General features: G+C 34.0%; 1 long non-coding RNA gene across 1 annotated transcript; it reads right to left on the reverse strand.

Moving 5' to 3' along the window:
* Positions 1 to 14,885: 14,885 nt before the first annotated feature.
* Positions 14,886 to 15,907, reverse strand: LOC133030321 (uncharacterized). The gene is made up of 2 exons (XR_009684173.1): positions 15,288 to 15,907; positions 14,886 to 15,222 (listed from the first exon to the last, which is right to left on the reverse strand). It is a non-coding gene; the product is annotated as an uncharacterized LOC133030321 (long non-coding RNA).

Below are 15,907 nucleotides of genomic sequence, written 5' to 3' on the forward strand. Positions count from 1 at the left end.
GGATTGACAATTTATTTATAACACTTCTCCTGAAAGAGTTGACCAATGATAAATCATTAAACAAATTAAAATTCCAAGAATATGTGTTTGGTATCTTGAATTAAGTAAATATTTGAATATAACATGATTTTCAAATCAGTTGGAATTATTAAATTGATTTAAGTTTTGTTATTGGGATAAATTTTCTCTCCCCACTCAATCTGCAATCTTCATTACAGAACTCACGAGGAAAGCAGACCTCCCATATTTAATGAATTAACGCGTAGTAACAATAATATATAAAAGGCGCGAAGACATGAATCAACATCATTAAACGATTAAGCATATTCAAGTGTCATTAAAGCAAACGTTAATTTTATTTTATAATTGCTTCAATTAATAATATAATTAATATTTAAATTATTATTGTAAGTTGTAACAGTCTCATTGTAAAGGAAAGAGTCAAGAATCTCTTCTTAACCGTGAATTAGGCAGGCTGAGTTCGAAGCGCTCTTGCTGAACTACAAATCTTATTTGATCATATATAGCATGATATTGTTTAGATTAATATTTTGGTGTAACTTTTTACATCATTGTCGTAATATTGTGCATGTGTTTGGGAATTGGGAATCATAAGTCCGCAAAGCTGTCAAGATATATCTCTTATATGAACTTTCTTGCTATATTTATGTACGTCACAACTAAAAATAATTATAAAGAGAATGATTAATTGATCAGACTAATTTTACTATTATCTTTATTTGATTGGCACAGTAAAAATTGTTATACATGTATAATGGAAGTAAACGTAATTAATTCCGGGATGATAATCAACTGAACAGGCCAAGTATGTATCATGCAAAATCTAATAATCCAGTAAAGAAAGCAACGCGTTTACGTGTTTACGACACCAATTCCGCGTAATCTCTAGAACTAAAATTTCGTCCACCAACCTATAATTAATTAAGCAATCAATCAATTTTTCACTGATTATTTAGACCAATAAAATTAACCCACGTTTAGTCTTCTTATTCGTGATGACCATAAAGAACTAATTTCGATCTCTTACCAGGACATTATATTATCAAAAATAGTTCCAAGTTTGAGATGAGCAAAAACTAGTGAGAAAAGAAAAAGGTTTAAAGGAAGCTAAAACGGCTGACCGGTATATGTATAATATATATATATATATATATATATATATGTCACGTTTTGTTTACCTTGTAATAACTTTCCTACGTGATGTATTATATGATCTAGAGTTATTTTTAAAAATAAATTATGGATATATTAAATGAAAATACACTAGTATTTTTTAATGTACTAATATATAATTTTTTTTGTCTTGTTAATTATAATTATAATTATGTTATAGTGTGTATTGTGATAAATCTAGATCATAACTGCATGCTTCATAGGTAAGCCTTGAAATGTTTGAGTTTTCACAGTTGAAATTTTTAACTTGTTAATAAACAGAAGATAAATATCAAAAATCAATTAAATAAAAAAAAGTAAATAATATAAGTACGATGCTACTCTCTTTAATTCCCGAGATTGATAAGCCTTCTAGAACTATTAATTATAGACCGATTACTTAGTGAAATACACTATACAAATATATTTCCAAGATGACATATGTGTGCTAACCAAATTAAGTAACTAACCAATTGTTATGTTAGATAAACAAATAGCTAATTAATTGTAAGAGCATTGTTATTGGACACTAGTAGTGTCTAGCACTCTTAAGACGTGTCATTTTACGATTGGCTAGCGATACTCCCTAAAAGTTATTATATTAAACTATATGGGGACCCGATACTTAATTAGACCAATAATGATATTAACGCGTAGGAGGGTGCTTGGCACCACTGGTGCCTTTTAGTATTTCTCTAATTGTAAATAGTTAGTTAAATTTTTGTAATAAATTTTTTCTTCATTTTAGCTAATTGTAATCTTTGGTTTTGAGTTGTATAAATAAATGACTGAAGCTATCATTTAGCTTATTGTGCTGGCAAAAGGCGTAGTGGGAACTGCCAAAAGGTACATCCTATTTTGGAAGGTATTTGCGCTGGCAAAAGGTGAAAAAAAATTGGTGAGAAATTTCCCTCCATATGAAATAGTTTTAGCGGGGAATTTAAAATTTTATCGGTGCATAAATGTGCCGGAAAAAGTAACCAAAAATTTGGGAGCAAAATTCTCGCATGGGAATTGGTTTTGAGAGGAATAAAGTTTTGTTGGCGTAGTTATGAAACTAAACCATTTAATGAAATGCACCGTTTCAACTTAGGATTCCAATTAAGACTTTTGTCGGCGCAACCAAATGCGCTGACAAAAGTAACAGACCTAAATACGACCAGGTCTTCTTCCTCGCCATTCTTCTTCTTCTTCTTCTTCTTCTTCTTCTTCTTCTCTCTCTCTCTCTCTCTCTCTCTCTCTCTCTCTCTCTCTCTCTCTCTCTCTCTCTCTCTCTCTCTCTCTCTCTCTCTCTCTCTCTCTCTCTCTCTCTCTCTCTCTCTCTCTCTCTCTCTCTCTCTCTCTCTCTCTCTCTCTCTCTCTCTGTGTTGTTGCCATCACCAGCCACCACCGCACAGGCAACCCATTGCAACCGCCGCACCACTACCTTCCTCGCTATTCTTTTTCTTCTTAATTTCTCTCTCTAAATTTTTTTTTCTCTCTCTCTCTGTCACTGTTTTTTTCCCATCGACACCACCACACCACCACTATCTGAGCAACCCCTTTCCACCATTGCACCACTAGCGTTCGAGCAACCCCCTCTCAGTAGGTATTTTTTATTTTTTCAAATTTTTTATTTCTTTTTTAAAAAAAAATATAAGTTTATTTTTGTGTATATATATGTTATTGACTCAGAAATTTAGACTAGACTTCTAAGTCATACCCGCTCGCTAGATTAGCAAGAATGAATAAGTAGTTAAGTATTGATAAGGGAGACACAGCAAATTTATAGTAGTTCACTCCCTATATCACGATAGTAATGGAGCTACGTCAACTTCGAATTTTTATTTCTCACGAGATGGTAATCTAGAGAGAGAAGCTTTGACTTTGTGGGTAGTTTTCTGAATGTGAAAAATAAGCTGAGGGAACTCTCCTTTTATAGGTGAAAGAGGCCAACAAAAATAGGGGAACATACAAATAATGTGTTTTTGACCGTAGATGATGATCTAATAGTGAAAATTATCTCTTGGTGGTAATGGCTATTTTTTGGAGCCTGGCAGGTCCCGCTGCGGGTAACCCAGAGCTGATTTTTGTAACTACCTTGGGATTAATTTTGACAATGATAGCTTTACAATTAAGTCTAAAGTGTGAGACATGACTTGATAGATCATGAAATTAGCTTCAAAATGCAATTTTAATCGCATCAATCGAATTAAAATTGAGTGAGTTATGACTATTTTACTGAAGGTAGTTCATGACCCAGCGCCCAGGTTGACATCCAGTGCCAAGGTTAACATCCCAGTGTCTAGGTTGACTGTAACACCCTAACTACCTTAGGCGTATTACGTGATTTTTAAACGTACTGTGCAGCTCGTTGCTAATCAACGAGGTTTATGGAAAAACGTGATTAATTAAAATTTTGCTTTTTAATTAAACTTATAAAACAATATTACAAAAGACTCGGGATCCCGATTATAAAATTATTTACAAAAGTTTTAACTGTTTAACTATTACATAAAATAAAGGTCGTCTAACGACCAGTTACAAAAATTCAGCCTTGCTGTCCCGAGGATCGTACGCTCCAGGCCTAACCGCCCCGACATGTACAATCTCATAAGCTCGCTCACGGTCCATCAGCTATAGCCTTGCCTTTACCTACACATAAACGTAAACTGTGAGTCGACAGACTCAGTAAGAAAAGCATAATAATACTCATACATAATTCTAACTGCCGTGTCCAATACGATACTGAGTCCCGCTACTGCCATGTCCAACATGGTACTGAGCCACTACTGCCATGTCCAACATGGTACTGAGTTTTGAACGTTCACAGGGACGGTACTATTGACAAGTATCCTCCTGATCGGTCGAACCGGTCATACTCCATTCTTGGTCATACTCCGGCTGTCGTACCGACGGGATACGTCAATAGCACCGAACCACCAACCAAGTGTCGGCTGATCGGTCGAGCCGGTCATACTCCGCGTGGTCATACTCCAGCCTGTACCGACGTGACAGGGTTGGATGGTTCGAAGCCAACATACATATCTAATGTAATCTAATAGGCTTCCTACATGCACGCTAAACATGTAATCTACATATGCATACTGTTATACTAATCTTACCTGGATTCCGAATTCAGGTGTGCGGCCAACCCGATCGGAACCGAAGCCGAGCGGCGGACATCGGCTCCTAAACCATAAAAATCACAACGCTATAAGTGACACGCTAAATCACTTCCCGGGGACTTAAACTAGGAACTAAAAGTTTCCCTATCGATAAAAAGCATGGCAATACCCCTAAAAACATAAAAACGAGGAAAAACACGGGTTCTGAAAATTTCCCAACCGGTAGACCGGTTGCCCAACCGGAATTCCGGTTCTGGGAAATTCAGGACCCTCATTCGGAATTCCGGATGCACAACCGGAATTCCGGTTCCTCGCAAGCAGCAACATCAAATAATCATAACTCGACCAATTCAACCCCGAATTGATTCAAACTTTCCAGATCTGTTCTAAACCTTCCCTAGAACATTTCTAAGGCCTCAAAACAACCCAGAATACTCAGAAACAAAAATCACCATGTGAGCTCCAAGCTTTGAGTTAAAACTCAAACTTGGCTAAAGCTCACTCACAAGCCTCAAAGCTAGCTTAGAATCACATAATCAAGCATAGAAACACTGCAGAAAACAAAACCTAGTTCATGCAACAACTACAGCCACCAATTTCTCAATTTTTACTTTGAAAACCAAACTTTAGCATAAGAAAATTCTAGCATGCTCAACCTAGGAATCATACACCACAAGTAGCTTAATTAACATCTAAAAATCATGCTTTTTAACCTCAGAAAATAACCACAGAATACAGCAGCAACAACATCCAATTTAACATGCATTTACTCATTTTTTATCAAAAATTCCAAGAAGACAAAGAAGGACAAGTAAGAAATACATACCACAATCAAGAGTTCCTAAAAATGTGATGAATCAAGCTTGAAAAACCCAGCCTTTGAATCCCCAATACCTAGCCGAAAATGGAGAGGAAAAGAGAGCTTTTCTTTTAAATTTCTAACTTTCTAACTTAGTGTTTTTTTTTTTTGTGAAAAATGAATAAATGAAACAAGTCACATATATTATTACATTTCAGCCATAAATAATCCATTAAATTAAACATTTATTCCATTTAAAACTCACATAAGATAAAGCACTAATGGGGCAAAAAGACCATTTTGCCCCTCCACCATAAAACCACATAAATCATACTAAAGGGGTATTTTTGGGAAATTCTAAATTCCCGGCCAATCCCGACATTCCCAATGTCTAAAACCCGTCCCCAAACTACTAACATACTAAGTTGTGATTTCTACTGAGCCAAACGCCGAGTTCCAAAATACCGGGCACCGGAATTACAAAATATGCAAGCTACTGAATAACATAAATAACAGTATAATAAATTATTTAAATAGCTATAAATAATTTCATAATTAATCATAAACAACTGCAAATTTCCAAATTAACTAAGCGGGCTTTACATTGACATATGACATCAACCTAGACGCTGGGTAAGTGTAAAAACGTCCAAGAAATGTACTTTAAGATGCCTAAGTGATATTTTGATATCACTTAGTCTATTTATGTATTTTGGCAAAGCTGATCACTGGTTCTAAAAGATGTTGTTGTTTTGTGGAAATGAGAGACTCGAAACTCTTTATTTATGGTGGAGCTAGAAATGAGAAATGCAAAGTTTAGAATTTGATTTCTCTGACTTCATGGATTATTTTCATTGTGAAAAACTAGACAGACGGTCGAAACGGCATCAGATTTTGATAAGTAACCCAGCGCACTAGGCCTTTTATACACCTGAGCGTTGGGAACATACTCCTGAGCTCTTGGGATTTTGTTTTTAATACTTCGAAGGCTTCTAAACTTGAGGACGAGATCTCCTACCTTGTTTTCGACCATTTTGGGTTTAATGGTCGCATTGATTTTGGTATTTGAGCAATTGAAGGCAGCGTCCCAAGTTGATTGTCAACCTGGGCGCTGAGCCCTATTTCCAGGGACTCGAGATTGTTATTTTCTCCCCGAGTTTGCTTGAATCTTCATTATTTCTAATGATGAAAAAAAATTCCCATATCAACCTGGGCGCTGGGTCCCTCTTTTGCCCTTCCAAAAAATTTTTTTGGTTAGAAATAGTTGAATCTCAATATTTTCTGAAAAACAGAGAAGATGCTCGAAAGAATTCTTGAAAAACTCCATTTGAAATGGCCTAGGTTGTCAAAATGTCGACCTAAGCGTTGGGCCCTATTTTTTGTACCGAGGAATTATTGTTTTTCCTTTGAAAGGACCTATTTTCCCTTTTTGATGAAGACTAAGAATATGTAAAAGTTGAATCTCCGATTTGATACTTGGAAGGTGCCCAGATTGACAGATTGTCAACCTGGGCGGTGGGTGTTCGGGGCCCCGGGTGCTCATAACTCAACTTGCTCTAATTTTGATTCTAATGCCTCAAATATGTCTGTGGTATATCTAGTTGATGTCCCAATGCAAGTTTTGATCCTTTTGCACTAAGATGGTCCCAAAAACTGAAACCCTAGTTAAGGATGTCAACCTGGGTGTTGAGTGAAATCCTAGGTGCCCACGTTGGCTTTCAAGTTGTAGGTTCATGTAATTTTAACTCTCGGTGCCTAAATTAGGTTGCTCCATGTCTTCATGGTATATAACACTAAAAGATAGTGGGTTAGATTCAAGTTATTAAAGTTCGAACTTCCATCCCAGAGATCCCGAAGTCAACCTCAGCGCAGGGCTAGGGTCCCCTCCCAGGTCGACTGTTATGACTTGATTCTACTCAACTTTGTGACGCCATTCTTCATACCACATGTCAAACATTGATGTCCACATCACCAGGGAAAGTTTCTAGGTTAAAATTTTCCCCCAAGTCAACTTTACACTTGTGTGGAGTTGACATGATGACGTGAACCGAGCCCGTTTTGCTTGAAACTACCTGATGGGCATCAATTTTGATATTCTTAGGCACTTGTATATGTTCTTCAAGTATTACCAATTGAAATATGACTTTGAACACTTTTTTTAGTCCATGGGAATTTCGAAAATTAATTAACAAAGTAAAAGAGAAAAAAACTTATCTTTTATCTCTTTCTTTGAAAATTTGAAATTTTCTAAATTTTTGTTATGGTATTAGTATTAATTGGATTGAAGTCCTAATCCTATTTGGATATGCCATTCAAAATTAGGGAGAAAAAGGAAGAAGAGAAAAGACTTTGGCCTTTTGTTTATCATATATCTTTTTCCATTGATTCTCTAATTTTTTTCTTAATCTTAATAGCATTAGGAATTATTTTTACCTTTTAAATTTGTATTCCTATTCCTAGTTGTATAGGAATTTCGAAATATGATTAAAAAGGAAAAGGGAAAAGGCATAATTATATCTTTCACGTATCATTTGTCTCTTCCTTAGAAAGTTTTAAATTTAAAAGACTCACATTAGCTTTAGACTTAGGAAATTGAACTCAACTATAAATAAGTGAGTTGGCAACCAAATTTTCATACCTCTCTCTTCATTCCCACATGCCTATAGCTTTTTAAGAGCACTTTGGGATTTTATCTTCATCAAGCCTTCAAGCCTTCTCCATTCCAAGGCAGAAAAAACATTTTTTTTTTCTTGGGACACGCTGATTTTTTTTATTTTTTCTTCTTCTCCTCCTTTTTTGGTCTTACTCCAAGGATTTTTAAACTACCCAAAACCCTTGAAATAATTTTTCTAAAACCTGTAAAAATCCAAAACACTCTCCTAGTGCCTTGAAAATTTCCTCCAAAGTTACTTTGACTTTTTTAAATTCAATTTTGACTTTCCTAGAGTTGAAGCAACTTGAGTTGTTGAGCTAGAGATAGCTAGAATGAAGATAAGTAGAAATTTACCTGATGAGTATGATCCCAATGTGGCTCAGTTCATTTGAGCTAAGCTAATTGTGCCTAAGTCTAAGAACTTGGACAAGGCGCGTGATGCGAAGGTGATGGAAATTGAGCTTCTTAAAGCTGCCATTGAGGGTGACGATTAGAGAGATCGAGCCTTTAAGCTAAGGCCTCTTGTGTCTAGGACCCTCACTGACTTTCAAGCTCAAACAATTTGAGATGATTACTGTCTTCCTGAAACTGTTGTTTGGAAGCTTCGACATTGTTCTCCCAAGGGCTCTCATAATACTTGCTGTAGTGCTTGGTCGAGATTCCACATGAATGCAGGTGCTTACTTTCCCTTGGATACATGGTTCATATCCATAGCAGATTTCTTCGGTGTCTACCCTTACTAGATAAATCTAAATGGCTATAGAATTCTTGGCACCTTCTTCATATTCTATCGCCTTAGGAATTGGTCTATTCCAACTCCTCATGACATAAACTTTCTTTGTGACTTGAAAAGAAGTCCAACCTGCAAAGAAAATATAGGCACACTATTGAAAGTGGACCTACACTATTGGCTCAATCTGGTCTTGAGTTCTCTTAACTGTGGCATGCTTTTAATAGTGCAATTTTTACAATTAATAGGCTCCCTACAAGAGTGCTCAACAATATGTCTCCCTGTGAGGCTCTATTTCATTATGCACCTACTCATGCCATCCTCAAACCATTTTGATGTGCTTGTTATCCCCATCTGAGACCTTACAATTCACAAAAAATGGATTTTAGATCCCAACAATGTATTTTTCTTGGTTATTCTGCTCATCACAAAGGCTATATGTGTGAAAACAAGGATGGCATGGTCTATAAAGCTTGAAATGGATTTTAGATCCCAACAATGTATTTTTCTTGGTTAAGCTGAATCACTCTCTTTATAGTTGGGGATTACACAGTCATCAAAATCAGATACATCACTGTTTGTTTATGGCTCTAAATCTACTCTAGTGTACTTATTGGTCTATGTTGATGACATTCTTAACACAGTACCTAATCAGAATCTTATCTTTAAGCTTATCACTGATTTGAACAATGTTTCTCTCTTAAAGACATGGGACTGGTACACTATTTTCTTGGTGTAGAAATATTCAGAGATCAAAGTGGCACGTACTTAAGTGAAATTAAGTACATTACAGACTTGTTAAATTACATATGGAGGGAGCTAAGATTTGTCCTAATCCTAGTAGTTTAGTTGCAAAACTCGGACTTCTTGATAGAGATCCCTTTTACAGATATAACACTTTACAGAAGTACATTGGGGGCTCTACAATATTTGACTCTTACTTGTCCTACTGTAGCTTACATTATCAACAAGCTTGGTTAGTTCATTCATGCCCAGCAACCACTCACTGGGAAGCTTGAACAAGGTTAATGAGGTATCTCAAAGGGTCTATCTCAGATGCTCTATGTCTTAAACCACATTAAATTTTGTCTCTGCAAGGTTACAGTGATGTTGACTTGGCCAATTGCATAGATGCTATGCACTCAACTTGTGGATATGTGATGTTTTTGGGTGAATCTGGTCTCATGGTCTGCAAAGAAACAATAAATAGTTGTCAGATCAAGCACTGAAAGTGAGCTTCATGCTCTTGCAAATGCTGCTTCAAAAATCAAGTGGATCTCTTCTCTATTGTCTAAGTTGCAAGTTGTGCTGCCTAAGCCTCCTATTATCTGGGTTGACAATCAAGGCGTTTTAGCATTGGCAGCCGACCCTATTTTCATGCCAAAAATAAACACATAGAAATTAATCTTCATTTTGTGAGAGATCAAATTCTGGCCAAACAACTTTTAGTTCAATATGTGCCATATTTGGACCAGGTTCCTAATGTTTTCACAAAGCCTTTGTCTATAGAAAGGTTTTGTTACCTCAAGTACAAACTTCAAATGGCCTCTTCTCATTTCCATTTGAGGAGATGTTAACCAAAATATAACTAACTGAATGTTATGTTAGTTAAACAGTTAGCTTAGTTGTAAATAGTAAGTTAAATTTTATGACAAACTTTCTGTTTTTAGCTAATTGTAATCTTTAGTTTTGAACTATATAAATAAAGGACTGAATTTATTATTCATGACAAGCTTCTTTGACATTTCAATTGTTCTTCTTCTTTCTTTTCTTTTCTAGTTTGTACCACTCAGCTTGTTTGTACCATTTTCCATTGTTTGAGCTTCTACAATGTGTAGCAGATTGGCTAATATTTTACCTTCTCTCATAAATATGAATCAAGGTGCTTTCATCCAGAATAGTATCCTAGCTCATAACGTGCTCATTCTACAAGATTTTCTTTGTTGGTACAATAGGAAAGGAATTTCTCCAAGATGTCTCCTTAATATTGATTTAAGCAAGGCTTATGTTTTACCTCTTCCCTGCCAGATTTTTTAATTGGATCATGACGTGCTTAAAGGGGTCTACTTACTCATTAGTCCTAAATGGTTGTGTCCAGGGGAAATTTTTGAGGAAAAAAAGGTTAAGGCAAGGTGATCTCATTTCTCAATTGTTTTTTATACTTGTAATGGAATATCTTGCTCGGTTACTACTCTTTGCTGGCCACAGTTTGAACTTCAGGTATCATCTAATGTGTAAATATTTAAATATAGTCAGTCTCTTTTTTATTGATGATCTGATTTTGTTTCGCAAATGGACGACAAAAGTTGTTCATGTAATTCAAGAAGCTTTTTTGCTACTTTTATTAGTTGATCGGGTCACCATGCTAACCCAAACACAAATAAGTCTCTTATTTACATTGGCGGGGTTGATGAAACGGTTAAACTGGCCATTCGGGATTTGGTTCCTTTTGAAAAGGGTCATTTCCCTCTTAAGTATCTCGGTGTAATAATGAGACCAACAAAATGGTAGGTAGTGGATATTGTATTCATTTTCTTAAGAAATTCAATTGCAGTTTCATAGTTGGGAAAGTCAGCCCCCCTCGTTTGCAGGGAGAGAACAATTGATTCACTCGATATTATTTGGTATTCATTGTTATTGGATAAATATCTTTATGCTCCCATTGAAAGTTGTCTAGGATGTTGATAAACTCCATAGGGACTTTTTGTGGGGTGCGAAAGGAAATACTAGTAAGATGCACCTAGCCTCGTGGGATCTTGTTTTCAAGCCTAAGAACTGTTGAGGCTTGAGTTTTCAAGAAGGAGCTAAGTGGAACAAAACTTTGATTGCTCGATACATTTGGGCTCTTTTACGAAGCAAGATGTTCTTTAGGTTAAATGGATCAATGTCATCTACTTCAAAAACTAAGTTTTTTGGGTAATTGATAAGAAAGGGGATGTGAGTTGGTATTGGCGTAAACTTCTCAATCTTAGGGATATCTTCATACGGGACACAATCTTGAATGTTGGGAAGAGGGTAGATTTCTGCACAGGCTTTACTTTACAATTTCTTTCTTGTTCCTTATGCTAAAGTTGATAATTATAAAATAATTTGGTGTAGATTATTCATACCAAAATATACATTTATCATTTGGCAAGCCTCTCATAATAACTTTATAACAAAAGATCACCTAATGTCAAAAGGTACATTTTTCCTAGTGTGTGATGTTGGTGATGGGTGTCATACTCATCTTTTCTTTAAGTGTTTTTTTTCCAAGCAACTTTTGCATGTAATTAAGTCTTGGTTTGATAAGGCAATTTGGTCAGTGTTGTAACAGATTGGCTGATGTGGCTGAATATCAAACGAGATCGTAACCTGTTTCATAAGGGCACCTCCAACGCTAGCAACGTAAGTAGGGCCCATTTTCAGGTTTATAAATATTAAGCTTTTACACTAATCAATTAGAAAAAAATTAAAAATTTTAAAAATATGGGCATCGGTACTTGGCAAGAGCAATAATACTTATATTATCCATTTAAAAAGTCAAAAAATTTGGATAAATGGACCCACATTTTTTACAGTCACAAATATAGCAACTCCCATTGCAGTTGCACTAATGTTGTTGTGGCTACCTATGCGACAACTATATATTTCATTTGGTGGAATCGAAATACTTATATTTTTGAACAAAATATGTTTATGATTTTCTATGTGAATAATTTGACTAGAGTAGCATTGAAATTATCACTTATTGTTAGGAGGAAAATCTCTAAAAGAGATCAACAAATTTTTTATTTTATTTATAATATGTAAGTGAGTATATCTATTGTTGTCTTATTTTTTTTTTTTCTGAATGAAAAATGCTTCTTTATTAACCATCAAAGTCTACTACCAAGGACGGTAGCAAATCGAATGGAACAGACTCCATATCGAAAGTACAACCAGGAAAAAACATAGAAGCTCTAGCACAGTTATGAATTACCATATATATTTGCTGATGGTTTAACAAATAAAACATGAACAGACTTCAATTCCGACAACATTGTTTTACACTCCTGAATAACTTGACCAAAAAGCGATGTCATATTAACTGCACTCCTTAACGCTTGAACTACCGTTAAACAGTCTGTTTCAAGTATAACATGCTGTTAATTATCTTAATCCAACTCAAAGCCTCCCGGACGCCAATAGCTTCAGTCGCTTCAGATGGAACCATGCCAGTAAAAAGTAGCGACTTTCCTTCAACTAGCATACCATAATGATCTCTAGCAATTAAATCACAACCATACTTATTACCACCGTCAAAAAAAATTGCGTCGACATTTATCTTGATATTGTTCACATTTGTGTATCATTTACTTTTTGTTATTAATAAAATTTTATCATTTAATTTTTTTTTTTTAAAAAAAAAGCATGTACTGCTATTACTAAGTATATGTGTAAGACATTGACCTTCTTAAATCATAATCTATCACGATATTCAGAGCGCACCGATCGTTTGCTATATGATGAAAAGCAATAGCTAAATAAATTAATATAAACCGCGTTAATTTGACTTTAATCAATCATTCAAGTTTAAAAAAACAGTTGAAATTTATAACAATGTCAACTCTTATATAAATTTATAGGGAAGGGTCTCTTTCAAAAATATATAATCTAAACATATCTAAATGGAAAAAAAAAAAAAAAAAAAACGCGTATAGCATTAAACTATAAAAATTTTGATCGACAAATGGCAAGGTTGTTTCTTGTCTTGGAGAATCAAAAGTCTGAAATTACGGTACTGATATGGTGAGAGCAGCCATTAAATAAATCAAAATGAAGCAGTTCATCGTATATGATATGTTCACAACAAACTTTAGTTTAATACAAGTAGAACATATACCATGTGTATTGAAACGTATATTAATAAATGGGAATAATTTCAATTTCCATAATATTGTATTGAATAAACTTGATCACTTGACTCTTTTTATATATAAAAAATATACGTGAGAAAGATTCCACACATTTCTTTCTTCATTTTCTTTTTATTATTATTATTATTATTATTATTATTATTATTTTGAACAATATAACAAGGTTTCCACATTATTAGTTACTTATATTATTAAAAAGTCAAAATGCTAGTGACAGTACCATTAGGAATGTTTATTGGACTTAATATTTTTTTTTGTCTATTCAGATTGAGATCCAATTATACATTGGATATTAAATTTTACCATCCAATTTAATTAATTTTAGTCATCCAATTAATATTGAAATGGATCAATTCTATTTCATATATATTTATTAGTTTAATTTTGGTTTATCTAATATTTTAGACGTAGTATTTTTTTATCAAATCGGATCCATCTAATATTTTAGTCCAATATGCATTGGATTGGATCCATTCAATTCAAGGAAAAAAGAGTAAAATTTTACTATTAATTTTTATATATACATATATATTTTACTTATAACAATATAAAATCTAATTACTCATCTAAACTAAATGAAAATGATACTTAGTTCGATTGGATATTGGATAGTATCCGATCTAATCTAATTGGATATTCAAAAATAACATTTAATTTGATCCAATCACATTTAGACATCTAATATTTGTCGGTCGGTTATAATTAAATCAGTCAGTTTTCATTAGATTGGATCGATTTATGCACACCTCTATGTACCACTACCACCCACCACACAATGCTCGAGGAGAAATTGAGACCTCGGCCAGGCTTATTACAAGGAATGATGGAAAGGGCCACATCAGCGGGGAGAAGTTGAAGAATACATTTTTTTTATATACATTAACTAAATTTACCTCCAAATAAAATTTAATTTAAATATACCTCTTTTTTTGTGAGTATTGTACTCAAATTATTCTCACACCACTACTAGAAAATTGGGTTTTAGTGACACACATTGAGTAACTCTAAAAGTATATAGTGACACTTCAACGCGCGTCACTAATGAAGCTGACTGGAAAGACCGTTTTTAGTGACATTCTACACGTGTTACTGAAACCTTTTGCATTCACTCATGGCGCGTCACTATAAGCATTTAGAGTCAGACTGAAAAAGTAACAGCCACCCACAAAAAACGTCACTATATCATTTTTTTTTCTTTTTTTTAATTTTTATTTTTATTTTAGAGATATAGTGACAAAAAAAGAATCACTATCTTATTTTTTAAAAAAAGAATATATATATTTAATTTTTTTAATTCTGATTTTATATATTATAAGAATAATAAATAGTAATTTAGTTAATTACATATTAATACTATTAAATTTAACCATTATAAATACTATAATAATAACTAATATAAATCTCATATATATTAAAGAATTTAACAATTATAAGAGATTACCATTTTCATTTCAACTTTTACATTTTAATTTTATGCTTTTTATTTTTATAAAACTTATTTTACATAATTACCTACAAATAAATATTTTATAATCAATTTTAAATTTTCTTCATAAATTTACTAAAAATTACAAAATAATCACTAAAAATTACAAAATAATAAAATACAACATTATAAACTAAATACAATTTCCCAAACAAATTGAAACCCATATCAGTTATACATTGTTTGTATTAATCCAAGATAAACTAAAAATTAAAAAAAAAAAAAAAATCAGATGGTATGAACAATACACAGTTCATATATCTCTTTGTCTCTCCCTCGTGACCCAAAACCGCCGTGCACCACAAACAAAACATCGTCGTCGACCACCATCTCGAAACGCCGAGACTCCGACAATCCACCGACGAGATTCAAACACCTAGATCCAGGATTGATTCAAACAGTTTTCACATTTAAAGAGAGAAAAACAAATTAAAATAATACCGATTGAAAAGAAAGATCGTTGGAGGCCATTTGGCCCTGTGATCGCACGGCTTCGCCTGACGAGAGATGGGTTCGTGAGGAGTGACGGGTTCGCCTGTGATCGCACGGCTTCGCCTGAGGAGTGACTGGTTCGTCTTTGCACGAGAGAAATGGCCAACATTTGGCCTTTGGTCTGAATCGCAACTTGAAAAATAGAGAGGGAGAGGGCGGCTGAATCGCACACAATAGAGAGTGAGAGAGCGGCTGTTTAAAGAGTATATTAGGGAATTAGCAAAAAAAGAGTATATTAGGGTTTTTTTATATTAAGTGAAGAGAGAGAAAGATATATACATAGGGTATGGGCATCCTTTTTGCTCGGGCATTTTCTTAGCCATTGATTTTGCATTTGATGGTTGTAATTTGCTTAGTTATAATAGAGTTGGATGTATTTAATTTTTTTCACTATATTATTATTATTATTATTATTATTATTAAATGGAGTAAAGTAATATTTTAGAACAGAAAACTTCACCATCATTCAGCTAAAAAAAAATTGATCTATCGTCTCCCATGACTCACGATGATGAGAATAAAATTTTTAAAGTATTCAAAAATTAGAATATGAAGAGAACAAGTAAAAA

Source organism: Cannabis sativa, chromosome 8 (assembly GCF_029168945.1).
Source record: "Cannabis sativa cultivar Pink pepper isolate KNU-18-1 chromosome 8, ASM2916894v1, whole genome shotgun sequence".
Taxonomy (NCBI): domain Eukaryota; kingdom Viridiplantae; phylum Streptophyta; class Magnoliopsida; order Rosales; family Cannabaceae; genus Cannabis; species Cannabis sativa.